This window comes from Plodia interpunctella, chromosome 1 (genome assembly GCF_027563975.2).
Source record: "Plodia interpunctella isolate USDA-ARS_2022_Savannah chromosome 1, ilPloInte3.2, whole genome shotgun sequence".
Lineage (NCBI taxonomy): Eukaryota > Metazoa > Arthropoda > Insecta > Lepidoptera > Pyralidae > Plodia > Plodia interpunctella.
Window position 1 is genome coordinate 1070284 of NC_071294.1, and position 24086 is coordinate 1094369.

Sequence of the window (24086 nt, forward strand, 5' to 3'; positions counted from 1 at the left end):
GTAACGAAAAGCGCATGGATTTTATAAGACTAATAAATCAAAGCGCCGCATGGTAAATATACTATATACTAATCAACGAAAGTATCATTAATTATCGCGAATGAAATATTTTTTTAAACTTATATATACAGGGTTACTGGTATCAAACGCAAAACCTCCTAAAGACTACTCGGGTACATCAAAATAAGCAACTTTTATTCTACGACTTTTCGTGATTCGTAGTATACTATAAACATCATTATTTAGCACGCGGAAAATCGAAGGTAGCGCCAGTTTATCCTCCTACTTTCTCTCTTTACCCATAATCCTGTCGCGTTACCTAATGACCTTGAGAGAGCGAGACGGCAATATTTTAAATGTTACACAAACCCAGATATTTTTTTCGCATGGCTCGGAAACGGACTGTACTTTCTACTGAGTAGCTCAAATTCTCAATGATTGTAATCTGATCGACCACCGATGTTTATATATACTGATAAATATGAATGATAAAACTTAGCTAATGCAAAGATAAAACCATTCATATAATAAATAAGCTTCTATCGATAGACTGTACGATAGACACAATCGCAATCAACAATGAAGCACAATTGACACTTCGCATTTCCAAACACTATGTATTTTCTCGATTTAGTAAAGTCCTCGAAAAGTAAGCGGGAGAGCTTTGCCCAGCAGTGGGACTGTGGGACACGTTTAGAAGTAATAAAAAGTGTTACATAAACACAACTCATAACAATAGTGCGAAATAAATGAGATTATCAAATCGAAATAATGTATATTTAAAATAGCTTATTGCCCGTTGCTTAGTTTAGGAAAATTTCTCACGGGAACAGTTATTTTTCCGGGATGAAAACGTCCTTCTTCACACATCAAACAACATGTAGGTACTTGTGCATATGATTTCAAGAAGATTGGTTGAGTAGATAGAGCGTGAAGAGGTAACAAACAAACAGACTTACTTCAGCATTACTAGTTAGGATTATGTTTTTTTTTTTATATATAAATATTATCACGTTTTTTATAATTTTAAAACAATAGAAATTAATTAAAGATTAAGTAATTAATCTTTAAAAGGTAATTAAGTAATTAATTACAGAATTTTAGGAAATAACTTTCGTAATGGTGGTATTTTGTACATTATGACTAAATTCAATAGTAAGTACTGTGAAGACTGTTGACATGTCAGGCCTCGTAAAAAAAACGGAGTGTATGCGTTACGGTAAGAGTGATTAATTGAAAAATATTAATAATTGTGGACTATTATAAATACATGAAAACTTGACGGTGATTATTAATAAAATTTAACCTTAGTACCGATATATGTAATAAATTTTTATTTCGATAGCATGTCATTGATTCCTACGAATCGAATGTTAACAGTCGCCCTTGACTGGGAAACTGTATTTGTATTCATGTCAGGTAAAATAATGACAGATTGGTGCTTCCTCACTTGAACGAACGAAACGATCCGTTGAAGATCTTCTACGGAGATTCAATCAGTTAGAGAGCTGTGTTGTGGAATGTTTGTATGTACCTACATAATAAATAGCAGGTACTGTTACACAGAGGAAATGTTTTGACCATAGAATTCGTAATAAGGCACATACATATAGTAGTATTATAAAATGACGAAGTTTCATACAAACTATTTCACCCCTTAGGGATGTAATTTTCGAAATGTTCGAAAATTACATCCCTAATTCGAAATCGAAATTATGAAATCATGTTTTATCGCTCGTTCGAAAATATATTAAAATTTCATGGTGTTTCACTTCAAAAATTACGAAGTTTCATACAAACTGGCAACCCCTAATTCACCCCCTTAAGGATAGAATTTTCAAAAATCCTTTATGACCGGACGTCTCCTAGTCACAATGTACCTTCCTGCCAAACTTCATCTTCATCGGCTCAGTAGTTTTTGGGATTTCAGTGGGAGTGATCAGAGTAAGAATTTTTCGCTTTTAAATATATATATTCGACTATTTCAAAGACACATAAAGTAGGCACAACTCACGAACCTAAGTGAATTACGAATTATGAAAACCCTACGGACAAAGTTAACATATAAACTCAAGGTTTACACATTTAAAAATTATCAGCTTTTACTTGGGAAGAGTCAATCAATAAAGTATAATTTATTTGATCTCCAATCTCCAACAAGTCAAATCGGATACTTTTTCCAATACTTTATTTATAGGGAACTGATGGTATGACCATGTCTTATGACTAATATAATTTAATGATAATAAACATTGTAAATTATATCGAATATGTGCCATCAAATTATCGTGTTTGTATTTAAATAACTTTTTACCCCGTCAGTCAATGGTCTGTATAGTGTTCGATAATAGACTTGGTTTTTTAATTAGCCATTGATTCATCGATGTTCCTCAGAAAAAAGGGATGTCGTGCGTCAAGGGCCTGGTTCACCTTCAGACCACGGGAAAACCCAACCCCACCACTCCATTATCCACTTAAAGTTCTAGCAATAAAGTCTAATATCCACTAATAGCGAGCGTAATAGAATTCAGCCAATTAAACCAAGAACGCATAGTGTTGCCTGCAATCGATGTTCATTACCATAAAAGGTTTATTATTATCGACTCGCCGATCGTAATATCGAATTTATGACAACACTAGTCAGCAATGGACAGCGTCGGTTCAAATAAAGACGTCGTTTACTTTATGAAGGAAAACTGGTCAAGTGCGAGTGGGTATCGTGCAAGGAAATATTTTTTTTTCTTGTCAAATATTGTGTCCTATAAGAAAGCAATGCAAAATATGACGAATAGAAGGTTGTTAAACAAGAAAAAGGTTCATAATAATAATAATATTCAAAATGCGAGAGTCTGCCTGTCACGCTTTCACGGCTAAAATTCTACGCCGTTTTTGATAAAATTGAGATATATAATGACTGTTGCCGCGAGCGAAGCTGCCGGCAACTTCTAGTATCTAATATTTTTAAAAATAAAATAAGTTTGATTCGATATTGCACCATAATATTAATTCTCAACATCACAACAAATTCTGCAACGAAAACTACATTTTAAAGTATAATATTTATAAATATTTATCGGTTCATGATGTTACATGTATCAAAGTTTTAGCGTATAAAACATTTTTTTTCTTGACGTTGTGTTGATGTGTTACATCGAATAGTAATGTATTAGTTCGATATGTACATATTAAGTATATTTGTTTTGTATATTCAGGCCAAGGCGTAACTTCGTATTACGGGGAGCCACATAGTTTCCACATAAAAATCTGCCGATAAATGCAAAAACACGCAATTGATACTGCATATGTAAACAAATATGTATTACTGTGTTTTTTCCATCTATATTATATGAATTAAATCGAGTGCAAGTGAAATATCGATAGAAAAACCGCGGTTATAAATGTTTATCGAGAACCTTCTTACAGTTATTTCTAATTAAAATATTCATCACTATAAATGAATCGATTAAAATAATATTTCCGTATTGCATGAAAATCATCGTTTTTCATATTATATTATATTATATTTGCTTCTTCCGACGGTTACTTTATATTTATGTAAGAAGCGAATAAGGGATTAAAAAGGTATTTTTTAAACTTTTTTATTAATACTGTTGTTGTTGTTTTATTAAGATGGTTGTCGTCAGGCCGTAAAATCACAACCGAATCTTCAAAATTTAACACGAGTGGAGTCGTAACGTAATCTAGTTCACTTTAATTCAAATCGAGATTTAAATTAGTGCTGCAAAGCCTAAAGATTTATTGTTTTACTCTTTCGAACTTCGGAGCATCACAGCCAAAAGTAAAACTGAGATCACGGGAGGATGATAAATTGATACGTACTTTATATATGGCAGTGTCAACGATCTAAGTACCGTGTTTCATTTCCTATATTTTCTACGGCTTTCACAGTTTTCTAAACCTGTCCTGCGCTTTCCTTCGGCGATTAGATTTTAAATGGCGCTATTTAATGCCGAGCTATACCGCAGAGCTATATAATAACAAAACTTAAGAATACGAAAAGCTTAACAAGTTGGTACCTTTGCTGGAAGAAGAAGAATCTAGTGCCGCCTACACACTATATACGATCTCACTGAAAACACCGAGAGAACTAGGTCCACCTCGTATAACTAGTGTGTTAGACAAATTAAAAAAAAAACTTTTTTGGAGCTACGATGCCACAGGCAGACACGACAGACACGTCAAACTATAACACCCCTCTTTTTGCGTCGGGGGTTAAAAAAAACACCGTCGAAAATAGTTAGCCCCTGTTTAATAGTCAAACTCACTGTATTTGTCTCACGAAAGTTGCGAGACTTCCCGCTTCATATGCATGACAAGGTGACCGATTACCAAGGGAAATGAGGAGCTCACGTGGACTCCCGCGTCCTCAGCTCCAGGCGCCTCATTGGCAATATATAGATGTACTACCTCTTCGCCGTGGCTCCGCCCGCGCTCATTTATTTTTCCGGGATGACGCTAACCTATATCCTCCTCCACACTTTAAACTATATGTATGCAAAATTTCATGATGATTGGTTGAGTGGAGTGTGAAGAGGTAACAAACAAACTTACTTTCGCATCTATAATATTAGTTAGGGTTAGGATTGCCCAAGATTTATATTTTATATATTATTAGAGAGAAAAAAAAAACATTGTAAGAAACAATAATGGTAAGCCGATCTGGCATGATAGGGACCAACACTGTTCAAATGAGTTTCTTTCGGCATTTCTTCTCAGCAGTGGTCGTTCCGAAATGCCAGTAGTTTGTGAGAAATAACTATAAATATAAAGATTGACGAGAAAAAGTGCCTGTGAAGGTCTAATTTCTGAATAAATGATTTGAATTTGAATTTTGAATTTGAATTCAACGTCTTCAAGGTTTTTTTCATAAAAAGTTGTCTGTCAAGACATTTTTCTGAAAAACGCGTAGAGGTATCAAGTTGAATCTTATAGATCAAAATAGCTTCAGCCCGTGGCTTCGCCCGCATTTGTTATCAATATCTCGGGTTCTAATCAACACATCTCGGAATTTTTTTCTTTTTGCTCTATTATTTCTATCTATAAGTAGATCAAAATATGCTCCATAACTATAGTGTGAAATTTGGCAAATCATTTAAAAAAAAAGGAACCAAAATTTACAGACCGAACACAAGGAAGAAAGGGAAAAATAAGTGTATCGAAGCGGAATATCAGATGAAGAACTAACAGTATGGAATTGATAGAAGATATGAAAATCAGTCACAGTCACAGTTTTAACTTTAAATGATTGGTATATCTGTTTGTTTGTTATGATGTAAAGCAGTAACTACCAGTCACACACATGAGCGCCAAACAAACTTCCCACTTGGCAAAGTTGGCGAATCGCCAAAACTTGTCAACTGCAAATGAACATTTAAATTGTTATTATTCCTTTCTAGTCTAAGTGTTATTAAATTGTGTCATTAAGTAGTTTTGTTTTTAGTTATTTCGTCATAGTATTTTAGAACCCATACCTAAGTGTAACGAATATGAATTTAGATCTTAGATTCGAATTTGAAGGGAGAAAATAATGGTAATGACGATGAAATACCAGGTTGTATGGATCGATTGCCATTCGACTCAACAAGAAAGGTCAGTTTAATGCGTAATTTGCGACGGAAAGGCCCGATTACGGTGAAGGAATATCGTTACGCTAATTAGTTGTGGATGTAACATTGTTAAGTAGGCTACTTCAAAAATAAAGAAGAAAGAACAAGAAATTTAAGAACGTGAGTAATGTACAGTAGGCAGCACAACAACCTATCCAATTCCACTGCATTCGCCCTTAATACCGCGGCATAAGGATAACGTGGCAACTTGAAGTCGACTGAGAATCACATATGTCTATCCAAACCATAGCAAATTCTCAGCTATAAGAGTTTCATGCAGCATAACTTGAAATGTGGTTGATTGTACCCAAAAACCATTCTCGTGACGTCGAAACATTCCCTTCGACGTGCCCTTCATAAACGTGACATTTCGATTTTTTTTCCACAAATGTTTTTTCTAAGAATGGTACATATCGAATACATAGTAATATCGATAAACGTAAATAAAAAGAGGGTTATATTTCTTTCGTTCCAACTCTCGGCTTTCTTCACAAAATAATAACGGTAGAGATGAGAAATTGGATTTTTCGTCTGCGGTCAAAATTGCGTGTGGATTAATTTTCACGCAAAGTATCGATTGTGACCAGTGATGTATTGGAATTAATTATCAATCTAAAAGTCAGGCCTTTATTGTAACCGGGTGGTTACTATTAGTCACATGCTTAATCGATATTGAACAACGCTTCGTCAAAAATATCATCATTCTAAGTCAGCCCCTTATTGTATTGTATCCGTGTACTATTATTGTTCCTGTCTTTTTATAGACAAAGCATTGGTCGTTTTCTTTCTGTTCATTTATTAACTTAGCGTAGATCTCGAATATGTGAACGTACTATCAATATTATATATATATATATATATATATATATAACTCTTGCGTTACTGAGTGACTGACAGACAACGCACAGCCGAAACTACTGGGCGTGGAAAGCTGAAATTTGGTGTGTAGGTTCCTAGGACAGTGTCCCACGGAAAATGGATTTTTACTCATATACAAAGTTGTGGGCAAAAGCTAGTTTAAAATAAAACCATTAAGGTCTTATTTCAACGAATATGTAAACATATTCGTTTCCAGCATGCAAATAATTTCTCAAGAAGATCAACAACGCCGCAAAAAACTACTGCAGCGTTTTTCGTGGATTAATATCATGGCCTTGACTATGCGACCTTGACTACCTTCTGCACTAACTATATTTGCAGTCAGCCCCATGTTTACCGCCCAGAGGCGGTACATCTCCCAGCGGTAATCAGTGCTTGATTACACGATTTAATTCGTACCACTGAATTACAGTCAATGGCGCGAGCCTAATGAGAAATATTATTTAGATATTGATAAGAATAGCTGGATTTCTAGGTATAGCTTTATCCCGTACGTAAATTGAGACTAAAATCAACAGATAAAAACGCAATGTCCCATTTTTGTATTCGTTATAATTTTATCGCAAAAGATAGCGATTTTCTCCCGTCCGGGAGGAATTTTGGAATTTAAAATTAGGTAGATTTTGTTTTGTCCAAGTAAATATTAAATCTTTATCCCATACAGCAATCCAGCTAAACATGCTTTGCGACCTTCTGATGTCTTCAAGGATGAGATATGCGTGCCTATCGGTCGGACAACCAGGGATGCCGACGACCGTGCGAAGTGGAGACGAAAAAGTAGAAAAGCTGACTCTGGGCTACGGTTAACGGCTGGGGAAGAAACCGGGAACACGCTCAGATGAGAGTCTTACGATTCTCTCTCCACCTCGATGGCGTGTCCTGGATTTTATATCATATAATAATTTTAGTCTTTTAATATGCAATATTGCATAAGTGTGGCACATTAATCATGTACGATGACTCATATAGATACGACATTATCAGATATTATTTTGCGTAAAACCGTAAGATTATTAGTATTATTTGATATATATTCTTTGCTTCCGTAAATAATCATAAAGAATTCTCCATCGCCGACGTTATTCCGTATCAGCATGAGACAACATAGTAAGTTATCTAGCATGGTCATGCACTCGGCCGTGGTCGATCACGGGATGGGTGACCAGCTATTTATTTATCTCGAGCTCAAAAAGGCACGTCAAATCGCTAAAATCCACCATTGGTTTTTAGTAATGTGTAATGGCGGATTCATATCCATCCACAAGGAAGGCCATTAAAATAGGTGATGACATTAAACATTGTTCAATCAATCAATGATGGACCCCAATTCGGTGGACAACAACTGTAAGTTTGTTACGTTTTAGGATTATAGATAAATCTGTTGTTGACTACACATTCGTCTCTCTAGGTGCAACCTTTTTTTCCTTTATATAAATGATGTATAATATACAGTATATAAACAAGATCATTTCCTTAATTAAACAATTATACATTTCGGTATAAGCTAGTATATGTATGTATATGAGGAAAATCCAAACTTTGATATGCTGTACTTAAATGTTACGTTTGACGTCATAAAGTTGTTCAAAGAATTAAGATTTTAACCTGTTAAATTTGTTGTTGATAATGGTAATAAGGGCTTAACAAGTTTTGATTCAAATCAAGTGGATTCTTTCAATTAAATAATTACCGTAGGAGAGATTCATAGAGACAGGAATGGTCTATCGCCAGGTGGGTTTGCATACATATTGTCACGTCTGTTTTCGTTTCCTGGCAAAAACTAGCTTCCTCCATACGATTCTCTCAAATATGCTTATATCCGGTTATGTCCCTTACGACCTTACACCTAACCTCCCTTACGAAGTAGATCCGCAAGCTGGTCGTGGTACTTTCGGCGAGGTCGACCCTGATCTACTTTTCCATTAACTACGCTTTATAAACAGCTTTCGTTTACTCCAGGCATAGCCCCTAGTCCCTACTTATCGATGAGTATGCACTCGAGTGTACATATAAAGTTTTTTAAACAACATAAAAATATCTTGTCTGAAGAAAATACTGTTTCTTCGTCACCTGCGCTTCAGAAGTTGGCATTGTAAACTTAGATTTCAGCAATTGACGTCCATACGTCGTCATTTAAGTACTTAAATCTATGTCGGACGTAAAATTCATAATTCTTTATAAAGAATTTTGAATTTGTCTAACAGTTAACAGTATGTTTTCAAGTGATAACTAATATGATACATCATCTTATACATATGTACACGTACATAGTTAATTATAATGATCTGTCCGTTTGTCTATTCATTCTGTGTAAGTAATGGAGTAATGGTTTTATAATGATCTGTTAGACGACTGTATCCGGTTTATTCTATCAGTGTATGGATGTGATCGAATCCTTATCCTTACATATGATAAAGCAAAGTCTTCTGCCGCGTCTCTCTGTTTGTTCGCGATAAACTCAAAAACTACTGCACGGATTTTCATACGGTTTTCAACAGTAGATAGATGTAATTCCTAAGGAAGGTTTAGGTGTACGATTCATCATGTTTTTACCCGAGTGGAGCCGATACGGGCCATTAGTCTCGTATAAAGAACTAAAATAAAGCTTTCAAAATTAAAATGTTAGTGGACAATGAATGTCTTCACAATGTTCCTCTAGACTAAACTGCCTCTTGTCCCTCTGGTACTCTTGATATTATCCTCTTTCCTACATCGAACTGCCCGCGTCGATACTTCCCGAATCCTACAATTTAGAGATCAACAAGGGAAGATCCTAGACGTCGTCTCTTCTTTCCGTCAGGCTAGATTGAGATCAAATGAACTCAAATTCTTACTTCCGTACTAATATTATAAAGGAAAATATTTGTATTTTTGTTTGTAATGGATAAACTCAAAAACTACTCGACCGATGTTGATGAAATTTGGCACAGAGAGAGAGATAGGCGAAACTTTCAATAGTGACATAGGTTACTTTTTTATTGCTTTACCAGAGCGAAGCCGGGGCGAGCCGATAGTGATTAATAAAGAACCAAGTACACTGTTTTTGCGTTTAGTCCATTTTCAAGAAGATCACTTTTGAGTTTTAGCGTTTTACGCGCCAAAGTTTTCCTTAGAAAGATTGAAGAAATTATAAAGAGTATCACTATTACTCCATGAAGGTCGTCAAATGACTGCGTAATGACGACAGCTAGCGTCGTCGCGCCGCTTGAGGCGCTTCGACTACCGTCGGTGAATCATCAAGATTTGTTTACAAAGCAATAACCACCTAATTACAAGGTAATTTAAGCGGTTTTACAACGCCCGTGGACGAGATCAGCGTTACACAGATTACGCAGAAATCAGGATTTATTACTAACTTGGGTTATCCCGTGTAAATAGGGATTAAGTCCAAAGTACGATTGGACTTGTTGATCTACTTGTAAGTTAAAGTAGTTTAGTTATTGACCTACAGCTATGTTTGCTTCATTTTATAAAGGTACTGTTGTCGGTATCATTAGTGGAATGAAACAAACACACACAAACTTTTTTGGCTTGGTGGCTTTTACTTTCAGTTATCCGATGATATTCAAAAGTTATTATATAATGCATATAAAGAATAAACGACAATATAAATGTAATGTTTAATAAAATACAATTATGCACAAAATATTTGAATAATTTCGCTATTAAGAGGCTTTCACGGGAAGTTATTAGACGAGTAGAAACTCTAGATAATCGTGTCTAATTACGAATTACGAGGCTGTATTGTTACCTTTGAAATAAATGTAGTAAATTTAATTTCATTGCTATATTTTTAATGATTCTAATTACAGGTCAATGAGTCTTCAATACTTAAAAAAAAAAACTTCTTTCTTGAATTAAAAGAAATCAGGCATATGACAGCAATATTTTTTCACAGGAAATTTTTGAAATTGTAAAAATTAATTTAAACTTGCAACACCGACACCATATTAATGAGTGAAAAAAATGTTGTAATAATATTAAATATGGGTCACTATTGATGTAGTAAAAAGATTCACATACCAATATCGAGTGCAGCTCATACAAAAATAATCACAATAAAACAAATCCATGCACAATTATTATCACAACACAGCGCGACCTCTTCAAGCTCTGAATTCAAACTGATGGCGTCCATGGCCGGCGCCCGGGTAAATAAACAAGACATTTAATTGAAAATGGCGCGAAAAGTGTGACGTTGACGTTACCGCCTTCTGCGAACCAAGGCTTGGTGGTCGTTCGTCTCAATTAAGGTAATGTAAGTGTAGCGGTATGGGACAGGGTGTGTAGCTCTAATAGAGACGTGCGACTGAATCGGTTTTAAAAGGTTAGGCTACTTGATGATTCTTCGTACTGGATAGAAAATACAGGATTACATAATAAGTTTATTATAATTTTCAGTAATTTTAATGTTCCTATTGGCTTTCATCAATGATCGATGAGGAGTATCTACGGGTTGGTGGGTTTTGACGACTGCAAATTGCAAGTGGTACCAAAGTAACAACGACTTAACGTGCCGGCTAAATGACCAAACTTGCGTACTTATCAAACTTATGTACTACACACACAATGTGTAGGTACATCTGTGAGACAGAAATCAGAAAGAAACCTAAATTTTCTATGCCCCCTGTTTATCACAAATAAATTATTTATTGATTGATTGGCTTATAATCATTATCAAGGTGTTGATATTCTATGTACCAAAATACACTTGTCTGGGCATTTTTATCAGCATCCGATGCTTTATCAATGCATCAATAGATTATATATGCCAGCCTTGAGAAAAGATCACAGTACACATAATGCGATAATGGCAGTCAATAGGCACAGGCAATATGGAGCGATCAGATGATGTTGATAAAACAACCAGAAAACAATGGCCGCGTATGGTGGGACCGGAAGCCAACGCCGAAACCATAGACACAGGTTTTCTTTCTTTTTCCTCCGGACAAAGACTGCCAAAGACGCGAGTTGTTTAATCGTGATACGTCGCTTAGAACACGCGATATTGACAATAATAAGTTATGAACCGATACACGAAATAAACGCGGGCGAAGTCGGGGGCAAAAGCTAGTTAATAATATATTTGAATTTCATACAACTGAGAACAGTTCAAATGACCTGTGTTCGCTCTAAAAATAATGGGAGTTTGTTAGAAAGTTTCGTACAAGGTATGATCTTAAGTGTTTTTCAGCTTTAGCGGACCAAAAATAATAAAAACCTGTTAAACTACAATACTATACAACAAATGTCTTGTTAGTTATATAAGCGCATTAGTATGAAACGCGTAATTATCGTCATATTTCTGCAGCCATTCAATTTGTTGCATGCAATCATTATTGACGTCAACAGCATAGTTTTTTTTTTTATAAATCCGATAAATAAACATACGGTACTTGTCTACAATCTATCATTCTACAGTAATTGTCCACTTTTATCTTGCCATCTTGGAAAAATATGTATAAAAAAAGGTTTAAAACAGTGCGTAATAATTCAGTTTCTGTTCCTGTGGAAATTTCAGGTAGGTACACAGGTACTAATTTCCACTTTCTATGAGTAGTAATCTTGCAGTCACTGAGCTACTTTCACTCATTGAAATTTTACATACCTACTAAAGAATTTAGTGTGTGAAGAAGACTCTTCAGTTCGCGCGCCCCGATCGGACTGCGACCCCATTTGTTCAATTGTTTGTCTTTATTTTCTCCAGGGTCCAAGTGTTCATACACACACACACACACACACACACACACACACACACACACACACACACACACACACCAATGTTAGTAATTAACACACAAAAATAAATTAACGAGTCACTCAGCTACCAGAAGAATTTTCTATTTGATTATCAGCAAAGTCCTATGCATGCATCTAAACCAGCCGATTTGGCATGACTTCAAATGACTTTGTTTATAAACCAACTAGATGTTGCCCGGGGCTTCGCTCCCGTGGGAGTTTTGAGATGAAATACAGCCTAGGTATAGCAATCTTGGTTAATGTACCTTTCTAATGGTGAAATAATTTTTGAAATCGGTTCGGCAGTTTCGGAGATTATCCTCAAACATATAAACTCACAAACGCATACCTCTTTATAATAATAGTATATAGTATAGATATATCCATTCTAATGCAAAAATTTTTTAAGAGACATCACGACGCTTCTCATGGATGCAACAGGAGATTTGAGAGCTGGCACCTAGGTTATATAAGTCATTAGTTTTACTATAAATAGAGAGTCACGGCTTTTACGAAACGTACATACGTTACACCGAATCGTGCGATTGAGCGAAATCAATCTGATCCACATGTCGATGCAAGGTCGCCATCAGCTGATAAATAGCCGTACGATACCTTATTCTTAGCACAAAATCGTTTTGAAATGAGGAAAATTAACTAAAGGTTATTATCTACTTATTTCGTAGAAGTAGTTACTTCGAGAAAAAAATTAAAACATTAAGAAATCTGCAAAGGTGTTTTAGTAGGAGATTTAGGGCTGGGTGGTGGTTAAGACTGTGGATCAAAAGGTCCCACGATCGAATCCACTCGTGCCACATGAGTTTGTATATAAATCTGACTCATGTATCGACTACCATTTGCTTCCGGTGATGGAAAACATCGTGAGGAAACCTGCACACTGGTTGATTAATTTAAGTTAACTTGTGTGTGAAATCGACAAGGCAATGGCAAACCACACCATCAATAGTGCCAAGAAAGTTGTTGTGTGTGTTTCATTCCACGTAATGACCACGACCCTCAGTCATGAGGAATACGACTATGAAGCAGGCAGACGCGCGTTATGATTTTTGTACTTATACAAATTTATATGCATTACAATTTTAGCTCATATTCATATAAAAAATTGAAGCTACTTTAAGCTAAAGTATGTTTTCTCACTACCGTATAGAAATTGATAGAAAGGGACAAAACATAAATAACATTAAAGTAAGCTTTAACATTCTTGTGAATAACGAGGTTAGTCGGTATCTTTGTTCTTCTACGGATCTCCTCATTTCCAATCCGATCTCGTAAGGAAATAATCTTTCTATATAAGAATATATAATTGGGTAGATTTCCTTAAAAAAAAAAATTCTCCCTATACTGTGGTTTCCCCTTATCTGAACTAGGTACTTTTTTTTTAGTTGGTAAATTACTGTGTGATTTGTCCATGTATATTTATTTATTTTATTTGTACTGTAATGGGAAACCAATTCCAAAATAACTGGCAAACTATATTGGTTCACTTTTATGCTATATACATCTAGTGGGGAGGGGCTGGTGCACTGAGATACAAGTTCTGCTTAGTTCAGACACCAGTCTCTCTTAAAATTAGTTAAACAATGTAACTTATACTAAAAGTTTGTATTATGTTTAGATTGTGGAGAAAAAAATAAAGAAATTTTGATTTTTATTTTTTGAATTCCATAACCCTTTTGAGGTTTTTATATTGTGCCTAACTTCATTTCTTCAAAGTGGCAATGCCTGCGCCACCTTTACAACATACGAAAGCATTTTACCAATAAAATGTGCCGGTTACGTAAACAATCATTACTTTGAGTACTTAATCACTGTCACGGTTAGCGAATTAAAACCTTCAGTTTATATTAATAACAGGTACGAACCTACGTAACCGCAGAGCCAATTTTATGTGTTTACCTCAACAGGAAATAAGCGAGATATTTTTTATGTGGTCATTCTCTGGAACCGATTCAATATTTATTGAATATTTATCTGCGGGTATTTCTCATGGTCCATCGTTGTGGTCTGGACGCGATTGGTAGTTAATACCGGATTGGTGTCAACTCACTCCGCAATGTCGTCGAGATACTAGATAGAATGAGACGCAGCGAACCAATCACATTGCGACACACTGCCATGCCATTGGTTCGCTGCGTCACACTTCGAATAGATTCGATGGTGAGAAGTGAAAATGCAAATCCGCACTTCGCCCTCAGCTATGCAAAAGAAAGAAAATAACCAACTCTATTTTTCTATTAATTTCTCATGACCCCAATGAAATGTAAGTGTTTGTGAGTTTGTATGTTTGAGTTAATCTCCGAAACGATATCAAAAATTATTTCACCATTACAAAGGTACATTATCCAAGATTGCTATAGGCTATATTTTATGTCAAAATTCCCAAGGAGCGAAGCCCCGGGCAACATCTAGTCTTTCACACGATGGTTCTTCGATAAAATTCTTTGGACACAATTCTACATATAATGCAAGGCCTGATCATCAGCAATACCTACTAGTAAATATGTCAGCAAGAAAATGGAGCCTTGGAAATTGCCTTTTCTGTTAGCTGTTGCAACCGCACTGTTATTAATATTAATCCTCTATATATAGCTTTATTTATTTTAATCCAATAAAACCATTGATTATGTATATCAACTTATTTACAGCATAATATCATAAATAAATAGGCGGATAACTATTAATAAATAATATCGGGAAAAACCTATGAGTCAGCTGATGAGATATTTATAAAAAGTGATTTCATTTTTTTAGACAAATAAAAAAAATAAAATAAAAAAAAAGTATATAGGTACTAATATTATTATTAAACTGAAAGCGTGTGTTGTTTGTCTCTTTTTTTCTTTTTGTCATCAAATCGAAGCATTGGATTGTGTCGATTTTGGAGAGCTGTAGAGTGAATATAAAATCATCTGATGTATTCATCTATTAAACACGAACTTATCAATTTATGATAATTAAGTACATGACAAGCGAACAGGCTTCCAAGTGGGCCAGTTGATAGTGCTAATAGTGCAAGTCGTTAGTCGACCGGACAGAGTCCAACATATTCTGACAGCCAGACAAGGCCCTTTATTAATTGATTGATTCGACGCAAAATAAAAAAAAATACATATTGGCTTATGATAGTTATGATGCTTACGTAGATAAGTTAGGAATATTTTTATTAGAATTTAGGTAATTTGACAAACTGTGTCACCACAGCTAGATCGAAATTTTGTCGAAAAGAACTTAATTTAATAAATATTTAAAAATACCTTTTTTTTTTTTGTAAATTCAGAAAGAATATAAAATAGAATTTACGAAAATTTTAGTAAAAGAGAATGTTTAGTAAAAGTAAGCAAGTAAAATCAGATCAGTTTTTCGTTGTAATAAAACAATCCATTGTAAATCCATCCAGTATAAATAGATAAGTAAAAAACATAACTTAATGAGCACGATTAATAATTGGTATTTGGCGAAATAGTATTTTATTATTGTTAAATTGTTCCAAGAAAAGTTAAAAATTGGATCTTAGGGCGTGTTCAGAATATTATTTGTTAAAATATAAATGTAAATATAGCAGCGGAATAAATATTTGTAAAATGTCCTAAAGCAGGCGTTCATTATGTGTTGTTTGCGAACTTAGATCGCTGGATGTTGACCCAAGTTTTTACACTTGTATGCAAATATTGCCCGTTGCCTACGCTGGAAACTGATTATATTTGCCTGTACGTATGTGTATTTATGATGACAGGATAAGTTTTATTTAGATGAAAAAAAAAGAAATTAAATTAAAGTAGTTTAAAATGAAATTATTCATAGAATTAGCGTATTAAATATATGAGAATGTCACGGTTATTAGATAAAAAATGTATAGTTATACTATATTTATATTTAAATATATAGACAGATATAAAAACACTATATTTTATCACGTTTATTCATTTGAAATGACAAATATGCTCCAAATATGACGTTCTATTTTTAATTATTGTCAATTAAAAAACGCAAGTAGTTCATTGCCAGTCATAAAATAGAATATTAGAACGACAATAAAAAAAATAAGTACTTTTTTTCATATCGTCTATCCATGTTGCCAACTCTTGATAATGTGTAGACTTTTTAAAAATGGAACAGATTTGTACTCCTTACTTACTCCTTAAAACCTTTAAGGACACTTTGACTCAACCTTGCAGAGCCCAGGACAACCTTGTGTTAACACGATTAATGGATTAAGTAAACCCACAATGGGCGTGTCTGATTTGAACACCAACACACTTTGCAAAAAAAAGTAGGTTGGTAAAAAATCTTTATTTACTTTTCGAAATACATACATATTATTTATTTGACAATTGACACAGAATAACCCATGAATAACCTTAGGCCAAAAGTAGTATCCCGTTATGCACAAAAACAGTAAAATATCCCTGAGGTTTTGTTGCAATATGAGATTTTTTTTTTTTTCAAACTGAATTTACAATTAAATTGGTCATGGGGCTTATGCACCATAGACTCAAACTTTTCAACATTCATCATAATATCGAGTGTGTCACTCCTAACACTGGTGTCACATTTTATTCAAGTCGCCTAAAGGGATCAGACATAACTTTACGTCTACCTACTACCATCTAGTGGCAGGTATCCGACTACCTGCCACTACCTGACACACACTAGTGAACTAAACTGTCCGCCAATCTGCAGGTTTCCTCGCGATGTTTTCCTTTATCGAAAGCAAGTGGTGGTCGATGAAAACTATACTATACATGAGTTAGATTGGTATACAAACTCATGTGGCACGAATAGGATTCGATCCTTGGACTTTTCGATCACATAGGCGGAAGGGTTTAACCACTGGCCACCACCGCTTCAAACTTTTAATCAATAGCAGGTAGTTTAAGTAGTCCTTAAAACAACCCTTTTCGCCTTTCGGTAGAAGACTTCCCCACGTATAATACACTAAATAACGCTTAGTGCTTATGATAATAGCTAGGGCAGGTGGGTGGTTTTTGTTCAATATTACATCTGAACCAAATAACTCTAAAAATAAACATGTTATTCCTGAAAACACAATAACGGAAGTGATTTAATTGAAAGGGTGAAGGCGAAGCCTAAAACACGCTCGTACTTCACTAGAAAATTTAGTTAATTTATAAGGAAATTAAACTGCGTATTTATTAAATTAATTTAATAAACAACGAGGCTCAGATAATTTAAAAATTCTTCCGAAAATATTTTAATTATTTTCGCTTGCAATACTTTTCTTTATATAAATGACAGTTTTAAAAAGTATAAAATAAAATTGAGCACGCTGCTCCCGGTAAGAAAATTAAAAAGATTTTATTTAACCAAAAGCATCGCAGTTATGACCCGTTATAATTGTTCGCAGTAATTAAACCTCTGTTATTGTTGGTTAGGTACAATTGTTGATCAGTATTTTTTCCCAAAAACTAGTGCTTTAAGAAGTTAAACTATTCTGACTGAAAATTATTTGACACACCTCCAAGGCTAGAGGCGGCCTTGTTTGCAATGTCTCATGACAAACTCACCGCGCTTCCACGTCTATATCTCAAGGATGCGGAGATGCAACGCAGATGCGCCAGCGCAGCGTCACTGCACTGTTAATTTTGTATCTAGTAGCTGCAGTTAATAGGGTTGTCAGTTTTATAAAAAAATATTCACGTATTCATTTCAAGCAGGTTTACGTTAGGTTACTTAACTTTTGGCTTTAAATTTTTTCCTTTCAGTATTTTGGTTGATTGGAAAATATCCCTTTCTGGAATAAGTGCGCCTTTGTGCGCGTTTCTTTTTTTTACTTTTTTTTTTCTTTATGTAATAAAAGCTAGATGGGTCAAGGATGTAAATTGCTGGCAACACTGGATAAGGATGGCTCAGTACAGAAATGGTTGGCGTAGACGGAAGGAGGCCTTTGCCCAGAAGTGATGAATTAGAAAGCTTAAACAAAATAGTACCATATCATTTTCGGCTTTCCGCCTTCTTTTAAACCACGTAACAGGTTTAGATAGTTCTGTTATTATATAATTTAATTATGTGCGAAGCAGAGCCAGATCGTCAGTAGTATATAAAGGACAATGCGTGTTGTTCCCGCCCAAGAATTAGACCACACTGTTCGGTGGATCTCTGAGCGTTTCGGCCGCTGCGGCCGCGCCCTGTTACGTTATCTTATTACCCCTTACCCCTGATTATGCTCTGCAAGTTTGTTATCAATAGTGACTGCTACCTGATGCGCATGTTTACCTACGTTGTCATTCACTAGTTATTATGTGTAATTATCAAGACATTATGTAATGGGTCGTGTACAGTACATAACTGAGAATATTGATAGGCGCTGTTCGAGAATTATTTCATGTAGGGTTGCCAGATTCAAGCTTATCATTTCCGTGTTTTTTTACCTAGTTTTTAATTAATAAATATATTTGTCCTAATATATTTATTTATATTTAGAACCTTTGGCTGTTATGCAATTATTTTTTTTTACTTTGTCAAAGAATAATTAGTTTGTTTAAATATTAGTGCTAATTATATTTGTCTTTCCTTGGCTAACTTAAAAAAGAACTATTTTAAAGAAATTACTGGACACGGGACAAAACGCAGAATTCCAGAACAATCCCGGATCTTCAGGCCATCTGGCTGACATTATAATATCATGATCTCCAGTATAATATAATGATATCTGAGGTGCCAAAGATAAAACTGCGAAACACTTGTAAACCTCAAACAATTTTGAGAAGTATACAGAATTACTCCTATTTACATTTGGAAATTGACGACCACCGTGGCGTAGTGGGGGCATGGAATTAGTAGGTACTCGTACACACGAAGTACTTACATGAGCGGATTTCTGGGTTCCTCTATAAGGTTCGATTCCCAGCGCGGGTCAATTTGACCGCGAGCCAATTATATGTCCTATTTAGTTGTTCTTTATAGATACAATTTGTTTATACGAGGAAACGCAGCTAGCGTTATGGGTACTTTTGAACCGGGTACAATTCGGGGTGGCATTTTTGATTGACATTGCAATTATTTATGTTTTATTTTGTTTTATTATTTGTATTTTTAATAATAAGTTACAATATAAAATAATTGTTTACAACCTTAAGTATGTCAAAATGATAGGTAGTTGTGATTTTTGATTGACATTGCAATTATTTATGTTTTATTTTGTTTTATTATTTGTATTTTTAATAATAAGTTACAATATAAAATAATTGTTTACAGCCTTAAGTATGTCAAAATGATAGGTAGTTGTGGAAAATAATAACATGGGTTTTAGTAATTGTCTATTTTTCACAAATATTAAACTGACATTTAATTTTAATTGTTTATGATAAGTGGCAAACATGAGAGACATAATCCCACGATAGACTGAGTGGCGTTGCGATAAGTAGACTTTATCTGTTTTTTTCTTCGACCATTGACACTCAGGTTACACGTAACGGAAACGAATCGCAAATATTTGCGTTAGATTTTACGAGAAATGGCTGAAAATAATGAAAAAATCGTATCAAAATGGTATATGATTATCACGCCCTTTTTTGTCCGCATAATTTTCAAATTCAATTCAAATTTCTTTATTCAATTTAGGATGATCACTTATTGACGTAAAAAAAAAACACGATATTGTGTTACGTTGTGTAAAATTTGTTATGTTAAATTGTGTTACGGTATACCTACATTAAAATTGAGCAGACTAGTTCAATATTTGACGGGGAATAAGAGGTGATTTAATATGTGTAGTAGGTAGGTATTATTTTAGAGAGAGATGGACAATGAAAATGTTACTTTAGAAGATCTGTCGAGAAATATGAGTGAACATACGAGTAGAAAAGACTGAATTATACAAAAACATTAGCAATAAATTAAAATCACTTCAATCTTATTCATAGTATAAACAAAGTCGCCCTCCTACCTCTGTTTCTGAGCAGTTATGTTATTTAGACAATTTGTTATCGAAAAAAAAAATATATATACATACATACATGCACCCATGCAAAGCCGGGCTAAGATTTAAATAAAAATGTTTATAAATTAATCAATGATTTGATACATACTGGCATAACATAATAATATTATCCCTTTGTCAGTCCCGAATAATGTAGCTTCTGATTTGTGAAAGAATTTTGAATATTGGTGGAGCTGTTGCGTTCATCAAACACTTTTTATAGTACCTATTAGTGTATAAGTTTAGACGGTAAACGATAAGCATGATTATATAAAGATTCCAGCTCGATTCCAGACTTTTTTTCATCGCGTTATTATTTTCAAAAATAAGTTAAAAAGCATGCTTTTTAACTTGTGTGATGACATGTATGACAAATTCATTTAAATTATAAAGATGTTTACATATGACACTTGTTTGTTCCTAGACTAACTGCTCTTTACCATCGAAACAAAACAAATATTATGCAATGTGGATGGTATCACAGACGATCTATTGCTTCCAGATAAGACTGCACTTAGAGCGAGTACTGCTTGATTTGTAGATTCGCAAATCTGATCGCTTGAACATGCATCTGGCACAATAGGTGTTACGTAACACCTGGGATTATCGAAGGACTGATATAATATTATACTTGTTCATTAGCGGCGTTTGATTCCCTAGGATAGGATCACACTAATCCTCCTGTGTGAATTTCAACTTCAGCGTTTGAACGCGGCGTGTGGCGTTTCATAGTGTCCAACATTTTTTTTGAATAAATAATATATTTTTTTAAAATTAAACATTTATAAAATTAACATTATAGTTACCAGTACTTTACTTATTTATAAAATAGCATAATTGAATTAATTATGGATGACGTACAACGTGAGTACCGTTATAGCTTTGAGTAATAGGCAACAATAGCTTTGCTAGACAGGGCTGGCATCTTTTTAGGCGTTGGCGTGATTTGTAATTAAGAGATGGAGTAGTTTCGAGGTATCGAATACGAGCATACGATTTTATTCAGAATTTAATTTACCTTCACGCTTGTGAAGTTACACTGAAAAAAAAAAATGGTTGCTAGTAGCTAAAAGTTTAGCTGCATATCACCAAAATCGAGTGACTACTAAACTGAGGGCTACAAGTAACTAAAACATGTTTTGTAAACAGAGTTTAGTAATATTATATTAACTTCTTTTAGGTAACTGTTGATAACTTAGTTTTGTTATTTGAACTAAACTGTTTGGCTGTCAATAGTGCTCCGGTAAAGTTGCTTTAGCAAAGTTACTTTGGCTAATTAAAGCTAAAGTGTTAAATAACTAGTAAATCTAACAGTTCAGTAAGAAATATTAAATTATTTGTTTAATAATTAATGTTAAGGTGTGGTTATCTCTTGCTAATCTGTTTCATTACTAGTAGACAAACACTTTATGTGGAGGTAACAGCATTGTTTGTTTACCTGCTCCTGTTGGTTTATTTACCAGTAGCTGGTCTGCTATTGGACCTGGATCTACAGGCCACCTTCAATATTATTGGGATGTACTGGATTGATATGATTAATCATATCAATCCAGTAAATCCCAATAATATTATCAAATGGTGTCCTGCCCTGTGGATGTATATACAGGTCTAACAGCCACCTTAACATAGGGATAACGGGCTAAGTGCAATAATGAATAAAAAAATGTATATTGTTATATAAGTAATTTTTTTGAATTATTTATTAAAAATATTCAAAAAAATAAAATAACACAATTTAATGTCTTGTCATTCACTCAAGAAAATCCAGATTATTAAATTTAAGTTACATACCTACGCTGTAGTATCTCCATTGTATAATAACTGGTAATCAAACACCAATATATTATAAAACATAAATAGGGCTAATAAAAATAAAGAATAGTTAACCAAATATTAATAAGACATTGCTTAGCCCAAATTAATGTCAAACACATTACTTGAGTTTTAAATTTAACATAACAATCATAGTCTGTTTTCTTCATTTTATATAATTCAGTGCACACGAGGAGAGGCGCGGCGAAGATACTTAGAAGAATTAACTTTCAGGAATTCATTCCACTTTCTTTGTAGCGAAGAAGTAGTCCTTTTCCTTCATTACATGAACTCAAAGTGTTGTATACTCCCTGAAATTTAAGAAACTATAGAGTGAACTAATAAGAGTCCTCTTGTTTTCTTATTATATTGTTGATGCTCTGCCATACCAGGTTAATAAATAATAATAAAAATGGCTAAGTGCTAGTTGGACTCGCCACGAAGGGTTCCATGTCATTATTATTACATATTATCGAGCAAAAAATGGCAAAAAAAGAACATTTATTTTATAGGAGGTGCTCCTTGTTAACTTATATTATTTATTTTTAGTACTTAAATTTATATATTCATTGAAGTAGGTATATATCACACTAATATTATAAATGTGAAAGTGGGTTTGTTTGGATGTTTGTCCTTTAATCACGCTGAAGCTACTGAACGGATTTTGATGAAATTTGGTATACAGACAGGGTATGAGCTAACTTAGGTGATAGGATACTTTTTGTCGAACGGGAACAGGATAAACGGGATGTAGAGCGAAACGAAGTTCGCGGGAAAAGCTAGTACTTAGTAATTAAATTGCAACTGTCTAGCCATTATGGTTCATGAGACACAGCCTAGTAATAGACAGACAGACAGATGGACGAAGCAAGTGAAATCTCAGTAATAAGATCCCGTTTTAATCCGTTTTACCTTAAAAAGTAAAAATGCTTACATTTGTATTTAAGTTTGGTACTTCCTCATTCTGTATATTTGTCCAAGTTCTGTAAGTTTTCAAGTCCTGATTCAGCAATATACTAGTAGGTAATGTATGGTGCTATCAGTAAGGATTGGCAAGTTATTGATACACACAGCATTTGATGATGCGATGATGCAGGGATGCTATCATCATGGATATTATGCTGTAAAAAAATATGAAATTATTATCCACACTATTAATAAAACATACACATCTTCGGGATATTTTATTAGTTAAGATTGGTAAAAACATATTGCTTACATCAGAGGTTAATCATAACAATTATTATCATCTTAACTGCAAACCAAAACTAGACTGATAACAATTGTGAAAAATATCTTAAAAATTCTAAGTCCTCTGGACTGACCCTTTCAGGGCACCCTTGCCTCCAGTAGCAAGCGGCGCGAATGGAACTTTGAATGAAGCGACCCGCATCGCCCACTGGCGACAAGACACACTACGGGCACAGATTAAATAATACCCCAGTACTACGGGGCTTCCCTGCCGCTTTCGTGCTACCCGATCCGGCAGCCCTCTGCGATACCTACTCTGACCGCGCCAATATTTGATGATTGTTCGACTGAACATTAAACTAACACGAACTAAATAAAAATTAAACATTCACATACCTTTGAACAAATTTATGTACATTTCAAGACCCCATAAGCGCAAATAGTCACTCATAGGATCAGCGGAGGTCTCGTCTTGACCGTCTGCCATTGCACTATTTATTACGAAAACACGTTTACTAAGTTTTTTTTATATACATAATGTCGCTACAAATCTCCCGAAAACAATAGGAATGTGAAAATCAATTCCATTTGCCGCCTTCACCAGCCAAGCCACACAATAATGACCGAACGCAGAGAACGAGTTCTAACGTGAATCGCATATAACTTTAATGTACGGACTCGGACGCAGTGCTGCCAACAGTGCCAACTAGTTTTAGCGAACATCAAAAACGCGCTGTCAGTATTATAAAAAAGCGCTAAAATGGTATATTTCGCCTCAACCATCAATGATTTTACTATATTTGCTCGATATGAGCTAGACGTTAGCGCTAGGCGCCAAAACGCTAGACCTGGCGCGCAAAGCTCTAAGTTGGCAGCAC

At 34.5% G+C, this 24086-nt stretch overlaps 1 protein-coding gene and 1 long non-coding RNA gene across 5 annotated transcripts in view; both read right to left on the minus strand.

The window, feature by feature from the left end:
* NFAT (NFAT nuclear factor) overlaps positions 1-24086 on the minus strand; it is an 87287-nt gene that overhangs the window by 48511 nt on the left and 14690 nt on the right. The window contains exon 1 of one of the 4 annotated variants that reach the window (XM_053745830.2): positions 10530-10652. The exons of the other annotated variants lie outside the window; for them this stretch is intronic. The gene's annotated coding sequence lies outside the window, so the exon portion shown is untranslated. Of the gene's footprint in view, positions 1-10529; positions 10653-24086 lie in introns of those variants that run through there. 4 annotated transcript variants of the gene reach the window in all.
* LOC128670304 (uncharacterized) lies at positions 21985-23920 on the minus strand. Its single transcript, XR_008404754.2, has 3 exons — positions 23605-23920; positions 22952-23138; positions 21985-22328 (listed from the first exon to the last, which is right to left on the minus strand). It is a non-coding gene; the product is annotated as an uncharacterized LOC128670304 (long non-coding RNA).